Source organism: Takifugu rubripes, chromosome 8, assembly GCF_901000725.2.
Source record: "Takifugu rubripes chromosome 8, fTakRub1.2, whole genome shotgun sequence".
Taxonomy (NCBI): domain Eukaryota; kingdom Metazoa; phylum Chordata; class Actinopteri; order Tetraodontiformes; family Tetraodontidae; genus Takifugu; species Takifugu rubripes.
In genome coordinates this window covers 11,760,595-11,775,527 of record NC_042292.1, presented here as the reverse complement: position 1 = coordinate 11,775,527, position 14,933 = coordinate 11,760,595, and the positions used below count along the sequence as shown (strand labels likewise).

The following is a 14,933-nucleotide window of genomic DNA, read 5'->3' as shown; positions in this document are numbered from 1 at the left end:
GAACTGCAACATTCAACAGTGTTGAATAACCACAATGGTGGCAAGATTTTGAGGTGAAAGATCACATATGTCAGCTGGGTCATCCCTACGGTGGCGGTCCTTTAAATCCCACAATCAATCAAATCAAATCAATCTTTATTTATATAGTGTCTTATACAATCAAAATTGTTTCAAGGCGCTTGAGAACTTTCATATTCAAGATCCCCCCATTTCGTATTTGACTTCAACTGGCGGTGACACACAGACTCAAGGAACGGTTGGTTATCCCTGACATTTAAAAAGACTGCACACTGCCAGCCCGGTTTCCAGTCCCATCAGGTAAACAGCTAATTGCACTAAGAAATCTGAGATAGCAGAAACCAGATAAGACAGCAAACCCGTCTGGGCTGGGTTGATGACCACTGATGTATGTCTTGACATAAAACATGACGTCCGCAACTGCTAGTTTTAATGTGAAAATGTATGAGTCACTGTACTTCATCTATAACACAAAAATGGACTTATTAAAGACACAGGAGATAGTGGCTTTAGATGTGTGTTTCTGCGTGGGGGGGCAGGAAGCAGTAAAATGAAATGTGACATAAAAGGAATTGGGGCGAGTTAGAAGCAGTAAAGAAACACTGTCAAGTGGAGGAGATACAGAGTCAGCCAAAATATAAATATGAAGGCCTTCTTAGAAAGTGATTCTCATGGATTCACTCTCTTATATCCTACTGAAAGCTTCGGACACTCACCATGAATCATTGCTTTGAAATAACGACGTTCTTTTGCTCCAAACAGGAAGCGCGTGTTAAATCCAAACGCATTCATATTCAAGATCCCCCCATTTCGTATTTGACTTCAACTGGCGGTGACACACAGACTCAAGGAACGGTTGGTTATCCCTGACATTTAAAAAGACTGCACACTGTTGCGATATTTCAAGTCGCACATGCCTGGCTTGACATATGATAATGACTTTTATGTGCACCGTCCCCATGCGTGACATACATCTCTGTCATGCGATGATAAATGCAAACTCCTCTTAGATCGATTTACTCTTTTTTTCCCTTTTAATTTAGCAATTTCTAGACTGGGAGGGAAAAAAAAAAGCTGTCAGTGTAGGCAGTTGTTTTTGGAAAGGTACATGCCCTTGTCAGTAATTAAACAAATAAACACCAATGGGTTAGGGAAAAAAGGGAAAATTCCACTACCTACCTACTGAGTAGAGGTTCATTTTTTACCATTAACATTTAAATGGCTTCCACAATTGATTTACCATGTTTGAATGGCAACTCTAGCACACAAATGGATCCTCTCATTCACCGTCAATGCCAACGTTGCGGAAACATTGCACCAAGGATGCTGTGACAATTATGCTTTTAACATGTGGCATTTACTGTCAGATGCTCAAACAGCTACATTTACAAGGGAAAAATGATTTGGGACCAGTAGACTAATGGCTGCTTTAAAAAAAAAAAAAAACCTCAGTCAGACATTTGGAACTATTAGTAGCTTTCAGACATTGTTAAAGGTTGTATCAGCATTTATTTGGGTGAAAACAAAGCAAAATAACGTGCTAGACTTCTCAAATATTTCCTCACAAACAGGTAGCAGCTTATCTCATGAGAGGACAGTAATAAACTCCAAGCAATGACTGGGCAAAGTGTGGCAGCTCAATATTGCCTTGCTTGGCATGAATATGTGTATTTTATTGAGTATAATGAGAAGAATAACTCTGGTGAGTTCATTTCAACATTTGGTCCAACTATATTCAATTATATTAACTTTAATTCATTTAACCTTATTTATAGAGCATCTTACAGTCAAGATCGTCTTGAGGTGCTTCGAAGAAACCCAGAGCCCCACCCCGACCAAACAACAGTAGCAGGGAAAACACCAAAACATCCTTTTAACAGCAAGGAGAGGAGAGGAGAAGAGTGGAGAGAGGAGAAGAGAGGCGGTCAGATTTACTGTTCTTTGCCCGGAGGCTAGACCTTCAGCAGCATAACTAAGATAGAGATAAAGGTTAAAGCTTTAATTATGACTATGACTCTGACTGTAGAGGAAGGTCTAAAGTCTGACTGTACAGACTAATATTAAGCACAATATACACTGAATCTGTACATCCAGTGTCTTAATGGGCACATTTTATAATGTTAAAGATCATTTGTGCGGAAATGATGTTGAAAAGTTCAGCAGATAAAACCTGGACTCTTAACTTTTTACCAAAGTTTCCTTTTTTTAGTTTAGGAAAAGGGGTCAGCGTCCATCCATTCATCTGATTGAAAAGAATATCGACCTTCTATGTATAATGGGCTTAAGTGCTGTCAAACTGCACCATAAAACTGCAAAATCTAATGTATGGAAAAGTGATCTTGATTGAGAAAACACTTTGAACCAGGCAACCAAACCCCAGAGTTGTTCAGAACAGTTTTCAGCAACTCATATTTATTTTTCAAAAGCACAAAAATGAACCATTTTCACTATTACCCTTCAATAAGGTCTTCAAAAAGAGAGACACTGTGTAATGCATGAGGAAAGGCAGGACACACGCTTGCTCCATCATTTATCTTCGTCTAGTTTATAGCACGAAGCAATAATTCAGATTTAGTGCACGTGATAATCAGTTACCTATGTAAGCCAGATCAAGGCTTACCTTTATACTTTCTCCAGGAAACAGGGAAGAAATAAGGATAGAATGTATGCTTAAGGATAGGACATAATCTGCAGAGCAATTAGCTGACTTCAACGCCAAAAATTAAAAGCAAAGCAAAATTACCGTATTTTTTCATAGTTTGTCAGGGGGTGCGACTTGTACTCCGGAGCGACTTATATGTTAAATAAATACATTATTACATAATTTCACATGTTCGTTATTTTCACACTGACAACCACGAGAGGGCGCTCTAGGCACGTGTACCTGAGGAACGAGTTCCTTTAGCGATGCAGAAGAAGAAGCGGTGCTTCGTCTATGGAGTTAGACTTGGTTGTTTGGTAAACTTGCTTGGATGTTCTATATGCTATAGTTATCTGAATAACTGTTAATATGTTATGTTAACAAAGCAGACACGTACTCAGTTCGTTGTGGGTCATGTAGCTGATTTTGTTACGTTAGCATACCGTAACGCTATTGCTAATCCATTATTATTTTAAATTGCCTTTCAAGATGGAATGTATTTTCTTGGTCTCGGATTTTATCAAATAAATTTCCCCCCAAAATGCGACTTATAGTCCAGTGCGACTTATATATCTATTTCTCTTCTTTATTATGCAGTTTTTGGCTAGTGCGACTTAAACATATAGTCCAGAAAATACGGTAGTCAAAAAGCTGAGGACCTTGATATACTTTTTGAAAAATCCTGGATGCTAATTCACCAACCCAAAGTTGCAAAGGAGTTCAAATGATCTGTTTTTGCTATTGTGTGGACATTTAGAACAAACAGCAATGCAACATGAGGACAAAGCGGCGCACAGAAGCTACATTAAGCAACAAACCAAATCTCTTATTACCAGAATGAGAGTACTGCCAAGGCTGGAAGATGAATTTTACCTTATTACCAATTACCTATAATGCATGTTGCATGTTAGATGAATTGATGGAGGAATACTGTGGCGTAAGGATTCGACCTGCCGTGGAACATTCAGAGCCTTCAGCAGAGATGCTATATTAAGCTAACCTCTGTGTGTGTGTGTCTGTGTGCTACACTGCAGGGGCTCAACAGTGACAAATGGCCTTCAATTCACTTATAAGTTACACAGGTGTGGGTGGACTACCGCTGCCATGGCGCCTCAGATGAGGGCTGAAAATCCTGCTAGGCGAGGTATTTGAAAGGGATCTAACGCGCATGCAAGTGAAGTGTTTTCCAAAGTGTACATACGAGCGCGCCATTATGCACAATCTCATCTACTGACTCCTCTTAGTGGTTGCTATGATGATCAAGCTTTCAGACAGTGCACGTCGACGTTATTCTTTTCCAGTATAGTAAATATATAAGTAGCAAATTAAATTAAAAACACTTTTCAAGACCATCTTCTAAGTTCTCAAGCCATCAATCAGGAGAAGCCCTTGAGCAAAGAAGGGGTTCTGCTTGCATGTATACATGTACATTTTCATTCTGTTCGATTCAACTCATAGCGACCTTGAAGTTGTCTCTCGATACTTTCCAGAAACCACCAAAGCCCTTAACAAACAACAGCAGCGGGGAAAACTCCCTTTTAACAGGAAGAAACCTGGGGCATTAACGTTTTGTTGCTAATATACATGGCAAACAAGTGATTAATCCTAAAGCCAAATTTTTCCGATGTTGTGCAAATACCATGTTGAGTGTGCTTCCAAAAAGGGATTTTAGTAGAAAACAGCAAATAAAAAGGAAATTCCTGTTAATGAATGAAGCATTTTTTCCCATCAAATTTAAACACACGTTTGAGGCGTCTGTTCCGATCTCAACCCACTCATGTCCTGATGCTATGAATTCCATTGATTTATTCAGTTTCTTCTTTCGTGATTCCATTTACACACTGGTAATAGCCCATGTGTTGCAGTCTATGGTGGCACTTTTGATAACCTTTTAAAAAACAACCACCCTTCGTCTACTCTGCAGAGAAATCAACATCTGTTTCACCCCTTTACATTCACAGGTTTTTGGAACTTGGTTTGCGCTCATATTTTCACACCTCTTTTGCATTTTCCCCTGTTTCTTATGCTCTTTTAATGTTTGATATGTTGATTTCTGCATGAAAGCAAGATGATATTTCTTTAAATGAATTTTTTTTTACAGATTCATTGCAACTACACAGCATTATGCTTTTAGTTTTCTTCGGTTTTGACATATTAACATATTCTGACATGGGATATTGCATTTAGCATGATTTGAGTCAGACTTACACATTTCCATGTTTTCTGTAGGTGAAAATGTACTCCAGACTATTGCAGCAAATTGGCTGGTGTAATGGAATTGCAGCAGGGGGGGTTCACAGCGTAGAAGCATGTTGAAGAAGATTGTGGCTCCATAGCTCAGTTATGGTTGTCATGAGTCTGAGTCGCTGATATCTGGACATTTGAATGACCACTTTACAAACTGAGCCTATCAGAGCGACTGCCAGTCTTAAACTAACCTTCACATCAACACAAGCAGGTTTGAAAGTGTCGATGATTAGCCATGTTTTGAGTCCAGCGTTAGCTAAAATTGCCAAACATGGCTTTTAGGCAGCACATTCTGTACACTACCAGAATTGAATAGCACAGAACACAGCCCTGTTTTTACTGTATGGAGATCAAATGGCACTAAGCCGCACTCATTCAAATTTCAACAACCAAGTAAATGAAGGTATTTTCTTTTAGAGAACCTACTAATGGTTTAATATGTCCATAGGCCAACACGGAGATCGAGGATGAAGGTGGGTTGCCTTGAAAGTGCATCTTATGGGAGCGGATCTCTTTGAGTGCTGGCGAGAGTGTGACCAAGAGGTAATTTGCCCAATCATCTGTGTAATTTGCAAGTGTGAGTAATGATGTGTGTGCACATAAATATATTCTGATGTATGAGATGTATTAAAAACATAAAGAATTCTATTTGTATTTGCTCTCCGCCTACAGGCTGTTTATTTTCCCTCTTTCTTCTTGTAAACCCCCTGCACACAGGCGTGCGTGCGTGCACACGCACACACACACGCACACACACACAGTATCTCAGCATCCTCCCTGTCCATATTCCCTCTCCATCATACGTCTCTCCAAGGAGTTGCCAGGAAAAAAAATGGCTGTCTTTCAAACGGCCCACTCAGCGCTGCGAGATAACGCGCTTATCGCCGTCTGCGTAGACAGTCGCTCTTGTGTGCTGAAAAATTCCGACACACAACTGAGGAGTACGGCATCCACATAACCGATACATATGCATTCATCCACTCCTGTTTGCTTGCAGGAAAAAAAATGCGCGAGTGGCAAACACCTGCTTGCTTTGAAGCTCAGTTCTCATCCTCATTTCAGGCTTTTCTCTGCTAACCCTCCCAGTTCAACCCTATGTGCCCCATAGGGGAGATTTCACACAGAGTGAAATACTGTGTTGCCAACATATGTCTCTAGCAATCAATTTAAGCCATGGGGCTATCTCTCTTGGCTAGCGCTGTTTAAAGCAGCCCATCAGAGGGCTGTGAACAGACAGACCCGGCTTTGTTCTCTTTATATTTGCTGGGGGAATTAGTCTGGAAAAATAACCTTTTGCGTTACATTGTGTAGCTTTGTGCTTTATTTACAGGTGACAACAAGCACAAGTGGCAGGTGATTTAGGGCTATTCCACATCAGGCCACCATATTAGCCTCATCTTGCTTCAGGTTTCTTCCTGTTAAAGGGACTAATTCCTGCCACTGTTGCTACTTTGGGGTTCTGATTTCAGGTTTCTGTAAAGCCCCACGAGATAATCTTGATTGGAATAGACATCAAATGAACAATAATTGAATTCTGGGGTATTCAGTTCAATTTGGCGGTGATTTGTTTCCAGGAATGTTGGGAAAAGTGACTCATTTCTTTGGTTTGTTCCACTTTCACACTGCATTAATAGTGGACCGAACCAAGTTATTGCCTGAAGCGAGTATTGACTGTTACCGAAAACAGGAACCAAGCGCTTTGACGATAATTTAATAATATTATCCTAATTCTATCCCAACAAGATATTAGCCTTTGCACCTACTAGAGTCTCCATATCTACCCCCAGGATGCTTTCCAACCTTTTCTAGCTTCTAGTTCAATTCTTAGGACTTGTGCTGTTGTTACTGCACCAGGATTCAATTGGTTCACTAGGCAAAGGGACACCCATCTTTTCCATCGGAGTTCACTAATTTGGTCAGGCTGGAGTCTGATGAGTGTACATACCTGCCCTTTTTGTCTATATCTCCAGGTAGGTTCTCATTAATCTAGGTAACGTTAATCCAGTAAGATTGGTTGAAGAGTCGGCTCAGCCATTGAAAGCAACTTGGAGATGTTTCACCTCTTACCCAAAAGTCTTCTTCAGTTCTGAATGCATTGGTGGGAGTTCAAACTATTTAAGCTAATACAGTACAACGGTGTCCATAAATTCAGACGTTAATGATGCCCTTTCGATTACAGGTGAAACGTCTTGATTTCAATAGTCCGGTTGGCTCTTTGCGATACCTTTATGGGATTTGTCCATATCATTTACGCAATTCTGTTTCAATATTTTACTGCAGCAAAACACAAAATGTTAAGGCAGCCCGACAGGACACTGAACCCACAATGCAGACCACAACCAGAAAAGTCCTTTTCCAAAGCAAAAAGAGCAACAAGCAAAACTTGCAGGTGTAGTCCAAAAAGATCAGGCTGGACCCAGGAAACGAGGCTGATCGTGGCAGGTAAGGCTGGAAACAACACAAAGGCGATCAGAGAAACAGAAATCCAAACACTAGCTTCTCACAATAACAATGAGCACACCAGCCGGTACGCAATTACCACTGCTGCTCCTGATGAGCTGACGAGCAGCAGGTGAGCAACTCCAGAGGAAGGGTTGGAGAAATCTGCCTGCCACACCCAGCCTGCACAGATGAGAGAAACGAGCACAATAAAAGCAAGGCCGGGCAACAAAGCAAAAACAAATTGGAACTCCACATCCTAACCAACAGGACAAGCAATAGTTCGCTGTTTGATACATGTCATTTTGGTCATCTCCCCCTTGTGCACTCTTTCCTAAGATAAAACCCTTAAACTCATACTGATGTGATAAGTGAACACGGCACTTTACTTCTAGCCTGGTCCTCTTCCAATGGCATAAATGCCGACTTGAGTGTGGGTTGTAGCTCTTAAAGAACACATCAGGGAGGAGAGAGCAATGCTTTAAGAACACAAGTGGGAGAAAGGGAAAGAACAGAGGGAATGACTTAATGAAAGAGTGGGGAGGTAATCTACCACAGGTGGCTGTTGTTTATTTGCTTTTTCAGGTGGGAAAAAATATGCCTCACCTCTTATCTGAGAAGTGATGTCATTAATTTGCTTGCCTTTCTTCCACGGCCGCTCATGCCAAAGCTAGCCCTTTCAGTCACCCAGCTGCGATCGTTAAGACGCGGGACGGAGGGAGGAATACGAGAGAAAAATGAAAACATAGAGGACAGGAGATGATGTAGATTCATGTGGACATGCATGCATACAAAGCAGGCTGGCTTGAACCAGCTCCGCACCTACACAGACACAAAGGAATTATCCACGCGGGCTTAAGCACATGTGCCGTGTAAAAAAGAAAAGCCTGGATGTGGATGTGGCTGGACTGATGGACTGTCTTCATTATAGTACAGCCAGCTTTCACAAGAGAAGGAAAAAAAAGACACTGGGAGGAGTCGTGGAGGTTCTAAATCTCCATAATCCCTTCCTACAGCCTGCTTTCAAATCAGCTGTCCTGCTCTATTTTCTTGTATCGCTTCCTATTTGTTCCTGTCAAAGTACCCATGTGAGGAAAATAGGTGCCTTTCACTGTGAAACACCGCCAGACGCCTGTCTCTTATGAAAAAAAAGGTGAGAAAAGAGGAAAAAAAGAGAGATTCTGCAAACCCTTGGGGTCTTCGAGTGTCGCAATGTGCCTTGCAATCATTAATAAGTGGTGTGGACCCCTACCGGTGCCTCTCCCACGTGGCGTTAGTCTCCACTTTTAAATGCTCCTGTCAGTTAGTCAGTCTGCTGATTGCGTTCAGCCACTTACGAGCTCTGCGATTTGACCATTCACCTTTTACAGATGCTATTAAGGTCAAGACACATCTCGGCCTCTTGGAGACCAATGCTTGGAGCAGTTAGCCTGTGGAATCTGTTCAGACGAGGTCCACTACAATACTGGAGTAACGAGCAATGGGAGGTGGACTGTGAGGCTCAGCTGAATAAAAAGCTCCGTGTTATTGTAAGGGCTTCTTTTTTGGGGGAGGTTGATATGAACAGCTTTTACTGGGCGCCAATTGCTAACACTAACATAAAACAGCATGTTTACATGACACACAAAAAATGAGTTTTTTTGTATTCATCTGGTTAAAACCGGACTTGTTAGCATGTTATTGTGTCTGAAATCAAAATATTTTAATATAGAGCTATCATACCCAGTTAATGCAAAGTGAAACAGCATGTAAAAAGGTAAACAACGTAGTTTCATTAGCACTGTTTACTAATTTTTAATGGCCATTGTGGTACCAGTTTACCTCTACATTGCTATCTTGCTGGATCAGGAATAAATGTTATTGCTTTAATACCAACCACAAGTTTCATTTCAAGCATATTAGCAGAGCAAGGGAGAAAAAAGAGAGAAAAACAATTAGCCACAATGTGCTCAAGCCAAGAGCTAAATCACACAGAATTGAATGAAGCAAGTTATAATTCAACAACCTGCTGACCACTGCACTGCTAGACACCTGCCTTCAAACCATTGTTATCAAGACTCTGCAATAAAAAGAAAAGCGGGTTTCACCGGGAAGAGTTCAGGCCGGTGACCTCTTCTCCATTCAGCGACCGATGAATTAGGCTTCACTGGGTGACTTGAAGTATCTGTGTAGCACAATGCATCCTGGCCTTTGCTGCTGCCACTTGGGCAGCTTGAATGTGCAGACTCGGAACTACGCCATTGGTACTTTGTTTAAAAAAAAGTTCTCCTAAGTTGGATGCCACCCACCTGACAGGAAGGTCAGGTTCGAGTCAAAGTCTGCAAAGAGGGGGGTCTTTGTGACGTTGTCATTGTCATGCAGGCACAAGCACTCCAACACTTTCAATCATGTGGAGCTTATATTCAGGTCAAGGATGGAAAATGGAGCAGAGCTGCATTTGCACCATAAGAACAGACATTTCTTTACATACTTATGCAATATCTTGAAAACTATTTATATTAAGTGCAAAGTTTTTAGGGTGTCACACATTATTTCAGCATTGGGGTAAAGAGGAGTCTATGGAGGAGTGGTGGGCAGTCATGCCAGACATTTTGATATGATTACATCACCACCCGATTCAATTAGATACCGTCCTTCCCACTTTCAGGGGCTCGTAATCGTAATGGATTGCTCCATATTTGACACCCACTGAATCCTTCACCGCTAGGAGGGCTGGAGAGGAGTAGTGCCACACTAATTCCAATTCTGGTGCATCGAATGAAAAGTAACGCTTGCTTTTGTTGTGCGCGCTTCAGTATGCTGAAGCTAGCTTAAACCAAAGTCACGCTCTGGCTGTGCAGGTAGAGAACCCCATGTTTTAATTATGGGGACTTTTTTGTAGTTACACCAAATAGTCATAACCCTTCTGTATTAGCATTTTAATCAGTCTCATACCCATTTATGTAATCAGGATTAAAATGCACTCATCTTTGCAGAGCAGCATTAGTGCTAAACATAATGCAACAGCAACTTCGCAATTAATAACCTCTATTATAATAAACAAATCAAATCCTTTCCCACTCTCACAAATCCTTTTTTTGATTCATGATCAAACTATTACTGTCCTTTTGATATAAATAATACATTTCAACTCTATCTATGCCCAGTCCAAGCATAATGCGATGTTAACATTTTTGAAAACTGATTATTTATCGTGTTTTCACGGTTTCCGATCACTCATTCCTTATGCGCGCTCACTTCTAACTCCCAGCTGTCATTGTCTGTGGCCCTCAATTGAGATATCAGCTGTTTGCATCAGATGGTCCCATCTATTCAGTCGCAATAATTAGCCTGTCACTTTGCCGCTGCCTCTTTTTTATGTAACGTCTCCATTTCTCGTGTTTGTTTATGCTGCTGCTCTGATATTATATTGCTTCTTCTGCCTCAGCAGCCTCTGCTTGCAGCAGAATCACCACCCACCAGGGTTGTATATCACTAACTCATCTGTACTGGTAGAAGTCCCAGTTAGCAGTTGTTAGCTAGCGAGCCCCCTCAAGTAGATAATAAACTGTAGACCTGATAAATCAGCAGTTGAATGTCAATATATCACTTTTCTAGGATATTTATGTTCTGTTAGCCTGCACTTATTAGATAAGGGACATAGTTCAGTTGTCAAAATGCATACTTCCCAGTCCTTGCGTTCACATACTCTTGTGAAATGTCATCAATCGCCACCAGTTCCAAGTTCAAAGTTTACAAGCTGTCAGACATGCTCCAAGGTTGCTTAAAGTGTACTTTCTCTGTCCATTTATGCATAAGATGTGTGGACTTGGGACAGCCAGGTATCCCACAATGCATTACACCAGACCAGCCAAAGCAAGGCCAGCCACAGCAGGGTCAATGCTGGAAAATGCATACTTCAACGTACCAATGACTAAATAGGCTCACAAGACCATGCCTGCTTGGTTTTGTTTTGGGGCCCTATGCGAGCAATTGTGGATTCGTATCATGTTCAAGGGTACTTTGGCATTGCTCTGAAGTTTGCATGTGTCTTTGTCGGTACTCTAACTTCCCACACTCCAAACACTTGCAGTTGGGGGGAGCTTGGTGACTCTAAAATGACCTTAGGTGTGAGTGAGAGTGTAAATGGTTGTTAACTCTCCGTTTTAGCCCTGGGATGAGCTAACAGGTTGTCAGGGTCTACCCCACCTCATGACCAAAGGCAGCTGTGTAAGGCTCCCAAAGCAGCAGAAGCTGGAGGCATGAATGGTCCATGTACGTGTCACACCTTGAAAATCTTGAAGAATTGAACATGTGGTTTTTGCAAGCATATATCATCGGCGGTGCAAAGAGAACTAGCCTTAAAACCAAACTCTGCCCATTATCCACCTCTTTTATAGAGTATTCATTGATCATTTAAACAGCATAATGTGGATATATCATTTATTTACCAAAACACAAAGAACACACACAAAGGACACACCCATATTTCTCCCTAATACGCAGATGTTTATGGGTTTCTCTGATCATTTTATTAGATTTTTTTTTAATGTCTCAAGTGAGATGAAGAGTAAGGTCAACAAACATGGACATCTGTGTATCCATTAGCTCCTACATTAAGCCAGCTAATGCTAAGACAATCTCAACAAGATGAGACAGGAAGTTTGAGATACGGCACTATCTGTGGATGTACTCCGATAAACTGACTGAAGCATGCTAACTAGATAATTGCTTTAGATTTTGTGGTCACGTGCACGTGACGAGGCTACTAATTTCCCCCATTTAGCTAGTACATTTTGCCTTGAAAGTGACAATATTCCCAGATCGCAGATAGTGCTGAAGATTACAAGCCTCTCCCGGATCGCTACGACTGTACTTCAAAATGTAAAATCTCTCCTTTCACTGTTACCTGCAGCTTAGTATTACAATTATTTGATGAAGAAGTTGGAAATAAAACAATCAATATGACCTATATTTATTAAGCAATGACAGCCTAATTGATAGTCTATACAATTAGTAAGAGAGAAAATGGAAACGAAGCTCTCCAAAGGGTGATTTTAGATAAAGCTGTGATGATGAACCTCGAGACAGTATCTACAGAGCAGTTCAACAGTATTCTGAGAGACTTTAACGTCCTGTCAGCAACGCTAAACTTGGACTGAAATGCAGTCTCCTTGCTGCATTAATGACTCCCCCGTCCACACGCACACACACACATACACACACACACACACACAGATACTTGGATTCTCTTAGTACCTCCTCAGATACAATTTTTAGTGGATGCACAGTCCATGGAAGATATATTTAATGTCAATAAAATGTAAATATTAGAATAAAAATATGCCTTTGTATAAAATGTAAAATATGTCTTTTTTGTATTCTTATTTCATATTTTAGTTATTGGTAATTGGTAATGCATGTAAACACATGGTAAATGTCTAAATAAAAAAGCAACCAGACCTCACTGTCTTTGGGAATGTCTAAAATCTGGATTGGAAGTTCACCAGATTGACTTATATTTACCCAGCCGACTCGACAGACACAGCAACACACTAAACCGGTGGAGTTTGGAATTTTAAAGGACAGAAGATGCTGAAATCCAGGAATGTTACCTCTCCAGAAAAATGGATAAAGGTACTCCCAAACTGCGCTGGATTTGAAAAGAATAATACATATTTCTCATGAAAAATTGAAGGCCATACCCCTGGAAGGCATAGTGGTGATAATTTCGGCTATATCGGTACAATTGTGGCATCTGGTATTCATTTATATTGACTTGTGTATTTATATCTTAAGATATTGCAATACATTGGGACACTACAGTAATTTGTGTTTGATGACTGCATGTATAATTATTTGATATAAATTGACTATTATCTTGGTCCGAATATAAACACATGGCAATGGGATCACTTCGTGGTTAATATCCTGTTGGCCTAGTGAGCTAGCAAGTTTACAACCAAGAGGTGAACTGGCATGACTAAGACATGCTGATGCTAAAGCCTCTCCCTTTTTACATGTTGTTCTAACAGGATTGAGCTCTCCAGTGCTTGTCCCATTCCAAGGCAACTCGTCTGTGTACATGAGCAGACTTTCACATTATCTGGGTGTGTAAGCTTTACTTCACCTGAGCTAATGTGTTTACACTCGCTTTTTAGCCAATTGTAGCAACAGGTGACAAAAAAATTCAGGATTTTACCTCATGTAAGTTGTTTTCTGTCCACAATGACATAAACAGTTTGAATGTTAGAGGTGTAATACTCACTTTAGGGGGAAATCTAAGAACTCTCTCAGGACACCACATGGCAGCGAAAGCTATAGAGATAGAGTTTCACAGTTCTTTTTTTATGCTCAATTTAGAGATTGATGAAAGGACAGAGACGTGACATGAGTGTCGCTAATACCAACTAAATGACTATGAAAACCCTAGCTATCATATTTTAAACTAAAATTTTTGTAAAAAGTAAAACAAATTACCTTAATTGATGTTGGTCCCACCATTGTGTCATCTTAATGGCGGATGAGTTGTCACGCAGGAGACGTCATAGCATAGTCAGCGACCTAAGAGGACATGGGGCCTGTAGGGTCAGGTTTAGCGATGACAGGCCTTGTTAATGGGTACACAATGTGCCGAAAGACAAGCAGCAGAACACTCCAGCGGTCTTTATGCACCCAGGGAGAAGTTAAGCGGTGAAGGGGAGGGAGTGAAGGTTATTACTCAACCATTTTGTTTATAGGTTATCAGTAGAGGAGCACGAACCAAAGGCACCCGGTCTGATCGGCCCACGGGCATACTTAGAAATAAGGAGGAGAAACAGTGAAGCCCTCATCCACGTGTACAACTATATCTAATAAATCTGGAGCCAGCATTTAATTCATTTGGGAGCCCTGAGCAGCTGTTCTTGTCTAACTGCTTCGAGAAAATGGTTCAACACACAGATCTATCACCCAACCATTTCTCTCAGAGATGGCTGAATTCTCCCAATAACGGCCTGCACTGAAAGTGGTTTAAAGACAGAGCCGTAAGTGCTCTTAAGCCTCATGGTGCCTCGTAAATGAACTTAGACTCCATGTGTTCTCAGCTGCGGCTGTGCAGCTCATGTCCTCAAGGCGTGGATTCCTCAGTTTAGTTCACCACCCAGCACAAGAAGGACCAAGCTCATATGGAGGGAAAGAAAAGAAGAGAGGAATAGACACATCCACCATACCTTGCAAAAACACAAGACACATATTTTACATGAAATATGTAATTATTGTGCTTGATTAATAATTAAAATGTAGGGGTCAGTGAGGCGAGACATCAGTGTCAAGCACAAAACTAGGAGAAGAGAGGAGAGGAGAGCAGAGGAGAGGAGTAGTTTTGGCCTTTAGCAGCATAGCTACGACAATGCTAAAGGTTAGATCGCCCCATTGTAACAATGAGTATTAGTATGGCTAGCCTGACTATTGGTATAAAAGTAGAAAAGGCAGTCAGACCCCATGCCTGGGGTGGTTTGACAGTAGAAGGGGTGGGGGGTAGCCAAAGGGTCAGTCACACATTGTACTTTGAAAGACCACAAAAAAACATCCCTCTGAGAGTAGGGCAGTCTATTTGCATATTGAAGTT

General features: G+C 41.1%; 1 long non-coding RNA gene across 2 annotated transcripts; it reads right to left on the bottom strand.

The window, feature by feature from the left end:
- Nucleotides 1-7,165: 7,165 nt before the first annotated feature.
- LOC115250734 (uncharacterized) lies at nt 7,166-14,032 on the bottom strand. Of its 2 annotated transcripts, XR_003889306.1 has the most exons (3): nt 13,805-14,032; nt 7,446-7,528; nt 7,166-7,354 (listed from the first exon to the last, which is right to left on the bottom strand). It is a non-coding gene; the product is annotated as an uncharacterized lncRNA (long non-coding RNA). The 2 variants fall into 2 exon arrangements; XR_003889307.1 differs by lacking the exon at nt 13,805-14,032 and having other exon boundaries at nt 7,446-7,550.
- Nucleotides 14,033-14,933: the final 901 nt, after the last annotated feature.